The 4,293-nt window shown below is 41.3% G+C and overlaps 1 long non-coding RNA gene across 1 annotated transcript; it reads left to right on the top strand.

The window, feature by feature from the left end:
• The first annotated feature begins 3,179 nt into the window (after positions 1–3,179).
• On the top strand, positions 3,180–4,006 carry LOC140509659 (uncharacterized). Its single transcript, XR_011968862.1, has 2 exons — positions 3,180–3,270; positions 3,517–4,006. It is a non-coding gene; the product is annotated as an uncharacterized lncRNA (long non-coding RNA).
• Positions 4,007–4,293: the final 287 nt, after the last annotated feature.

Genomic DNA, 4,293 nt, shown 5'->3' with positions numbered 1-4,293 from the left:
TATGGCTTTTAATCCATTCTGCTATCCATCTCCGTTTTATGGGAGAGTTCATTCCATTCACATTCACAGTTATGATTACAGTCTGTGTATTTCCCTCCAACCTCTTTCCCACCATTTGTGCTTTTAGCTCTCCCGTCTCCCTTCCCCTCCTCAATAGCATTCACTTTTCTCCCCCTCCTCCTGCAGCCTTCCCCTCCTTCTTTTAGCCCCCTCCCTTTTACTCCCCTTTACTCTTATTGCTTCTTTCCTCCCTTTTAGCCACCCTCCCCTTTCTTCCCCCTTCCCCTCCTACTACCTATAGAGCTAGTTAGGATTATCTACTTAAGATTATTGTTCCCTCCTTTAAACAAATCAGATGAGAGTACCTCTCAAACAATGCTCATCTCCCTCCCCTCCTTCCTTCTACTATAGTTTTGTACTTCTTCCTGTGATATAATTTGCCATTTTCTGCTTCCCCCTTTTCACACCTCCTATTACAATCCCTTCTCATACTTAAATCATATTTTTGACATGACATCATTTACTTTATACCTGTTCCCTCTACATATATCCCTTTTATCATAATAGCTGCACAGTTCTCAAGATTAACAGGTATCATCTTCCCTTATAGGGAGGTAAACAGTTTGCCCTAATTGAGTAGCAAGTTTTTGTTTTTGTTTTTTCCCCCCTGTTTACCTTTTTATGATTCTCTGGAGACCTGCATTTGAAGATCAAATTGTCTATTGAGTTCTGGTGTTTTGGTCAGGAAGCTCTGGAAATCCCTTATTTTGTTGAATGACTTTCTCCTTGCCTGAAATGTTATGCTGAACTTTGCTGGGTAGTTGATCCTTGGTTGAAGTCCCAACTCCTTTGCCTTACGGAATATTGGGTTCCAATTCTTTCGATCTTTTAATGTAGAAGCTGCAAGGTCCTGTGTGATCCTGACTGTATGTCCTTGATATTTGAATTGTTTCTTTCTGGCTGCTTGTAGTATTTTCTCCTTCACTTGATAGCTCTGGAATTTGGCAACAATATTTCTTGGGGTTTTGAGTTTGGGATCCCTTTCGGGAGGGGAACGGTGGATTCTTTTGATGACTATTTTGCCCTCTGGGTCTAGTACTTCTGGGCAGTTTTCCTTGATGATTTCCTGGAAGATATTGTCCAGACTCTTTTCTTCATCATGGGTTTCTGGCAGGCCAATAATTCTTAAATTTTCTCTCCTGGATCTATTTTCCAGGTCAGTTGTTTTTCCAATTAAATATTTTACATTTTCTTCTATCTTTTCATTCTTTAGATTTTGTTTGACTGATTCTTGTTGCCTCATTGAGTCATTAGTTTCTACTTGCCCAATTCTAATCTTCATCGTATTGTTTTCTTCAGTTAACTTTTGCATCTCCTTTTCCATCTGACCAATTTTTCCCTTTAAGGAGCTATTTTCTCCATTTAATTTTTGTACTTCTTTTTCCATTCCACCAATTTTCCCAGTTAGGTTTTGTTTTTCCTTTTCCATTTGATCAATTTTCCCATTTAGGTTTTGGGTTTCCTTTTCCATTTGATTAACTCTTCCTTTTAGGGAATTATTCTCTCCAGTTAATTTTTGAACTTCCTTTTCCATTTGTTCAATTTTCCTTTTCAGACTGATGTTCTCATCAGTGAATTCTTTTTTTATAATTTTAAAATCATTGGCCAGTTTTTCTTTTATTTCCTTCTTCAGCTGTTCCAGGTAATCTAGTTGAGCTTGCGAGAAATTCATAGTCCCTTCTGAGGTTTCAGATGGAAGTACAGTCTCAGCTCTGACCTCTTTGGTGTTTGTGTTTTGGTCCTTATCCCCATAGAAAGATTCTATGGTTTTTTCACTTTTCGTCTGCTTTTTCCGATTCATGATGTTGGCTGAGTGTTGTAGCTTCTGGTTCTTTCAGTCAGAAGGTACAGATCTTTGTGTTGAGCTGATGTGTGTCTAGGCTAAAAGCAGGCTTTTGTTTTTTGTTTCCCAGATCAACCCTGGGGTTAGCTTGTTAGGTGTGTGGGAGGGGTGGTCTGGTCTCAGGAGATCTCCTCAGCTGACCTGAGGCAAAGGTAAGGTCAGGGGATGGTGATCCCAGCTTCCCTATTGTCTTCCCTTTTCCCCTGAAGGGCTGGGGCATGCCTAGATGCTAATGTGTGTTCCCGCCCCTCCTGGGGCTCGTCTCCCAGCGCTGAGGCTTGCCTGGGTCTCAGTGCGAATTTTCTCTGCCCTGGGTTGTCTGTCCTTCCAGATCGCCTCCGCCACAGTAGGAAGAATCCCCCCTTGCTATTTTTCCAGCCTCTGGTGTTATGAGACCACCCGCCCCCTTCTGCTGTTCCCGCTGATCCCGGATTTATCTGGGGAAATATTTTATGGTTCTCTCACGGTCATCAGGGGGGAGGAGAGAGCATTTACTGATCACTCCGCCATCCTGGCTCCTGGAAGTTCAAGTAGGTGACTTACCGAAGTTTAGTCTTCAGGCTGAAGGTTTCAAGGGCTGCTGCGCTGATATCTGGCGCTCAGCGGCTCTCACCGGCTCGGTTTGGCTTGTCTCCTGCTCCGCTGGTTTTGCCCTCCACTCTCGAGCTTCTCAGGTCCCTTCCGCCCTGCTGTGCGCTGGGGGCTTACCCCCGCGGAACAGATCCTTCCCGTGGACCTTCCAGTCTAACCTGGGCTCTGAATCTGTCAAAGTCTGTCACCCACTGGATTCCACACCTCCAAAGTTTGGTCAGATTCTCCTTTCAGAAGTATCCAGAGGAGTTTGTCCAGGAGCTTAGGTGAGTCGTTGCTTTCACTCCGCCATCTTGGCTCCGCCCCCATGAGATAATATTTGTAAGGTGCTTTGCACAGTGCCTGAAATATAATAAGCATCACATAAGTGTTAGCTATTATTATCATCATTATCACCAATATCAGTATTTAATCTACTACATAAGAAAGGTATAGATTAATTATTATCAATATTATTATTTAATCACTATACAATAAAGGTATACGTGAATAAAGGTATAGATTAATTATCAATGTTTTCACTACATAATAAAGATATAAGTTAATAAAGGCCACTTAATTGCAGTACCTTTTGGGCATTGAAACTTTATCCCTTCTGTGTGAGAAGTAATGTCTATAGAATCCTGAGTCTTTCCTGTGTCCATGCCAAGAGAAAGTGCTACAAGTTTCACTGTTTGTTTATTAGGAAATGGGAACTCCAGGACCCGATGGCATCTACATGTTTATATGGAGAAATAGTCCGCACTAGGCACCAGGGTTTCGACTTTGTCTGCTGGGTATGTTGTCATGAACACTGCTGTTCAATGGTGAAATATGTGGAGAAGAAACCAAAGGACTTTCAGTCGATGGGGATTGGAGGTATAAGGGGACATAATTTTGGGAAACAGGTGATGGAGTGCCTGCCACTTCTTTTAATTCCTTATTATTTACCTCATATTTTGTTTTTTTAAATAGAAGTTTTTATTAATATATTCACCTTTACATTGCCCAAATTTCTCTTGTTCTGTCTTCCTTTCTTGTAGAGAGCCATCTCTCATAACAAAGAATTGAAACCTGAGTGAATTGTGATGTCTAGTTCAACCCTCTCTGAATTGTGCTTCTCTGGGGTCCAGACTAACTTCTTCCTCTGCTTATGGAAGACACTGCTGAGAAGGACAATCTAATATTGAAGCTGATTTCCTGAAGTATCCAGCATTTGTTGCAAGACTCATCTCAATTTCTCATGTCTCTGGGGTTGCTTTACTATGTTTCCAGATCATTCCCTTTCTTTTGGATGTGTCCTCTTATTTCTCCACATGTAATTTACATTTCCATCATACACATCCACATCCATACTGTGTGTGCACGTGTGTGCTTGTGTGTGTGTGTGTGTGTGTGTGTGTGTATGCGTGGGCGTGTGCGCATTGGTTAAAGATTTATTTCCTTAAATTTTTTTTTTTAATTCTAAACTCAAATACCAGAAATAAAATAAACTCAAATACCAGAAATAAAAAAATACCAGAGCATTTCTAGTACACAATGGAACAGAAAAAGAGGATTGCATTTGATACCATGAATCTCTATTTCATAGCACTTGCTTTTTTTTTTTTTTTTGTGAGGTCAATGGGGTTAAGTGACTTGCCCTGGGTCACACAGCTAGTAAGTGTCACGTGTCTGAGGTCACATTTGAATTCAAGTCCTCCTGACCCCAGGGCTGGTGCTCTATCCACTTCATCTAGCTGCCCCTAGCATTTGTTTTTTAATAAAGGATGTAACAAGCTTTGCACATCACTTTCAAAACTGTCCTGCTTGTCTCTGCT

Source organism: Notamacropus eugenii, chromosome 6 (genome assembly GCF_028372415.1).
Source record: "Notamacropus eugenii isolate mMacEug1 chromosome 6, mMacEug1.pri_v2, whole genome shotgun sequence".
NCBI classification, from domain to species: domain Eukaryota; kingdom Metazoa; phylum Chordata; class Mammalia; order Diprotodontia; family Macropodidae; genus Notamacropus; species Notamacropus eugenii.
Note: the sequence above shows the minus strand (reverse complement) of the source record. Positions and strands in the feature narration are given on the sequence as shown.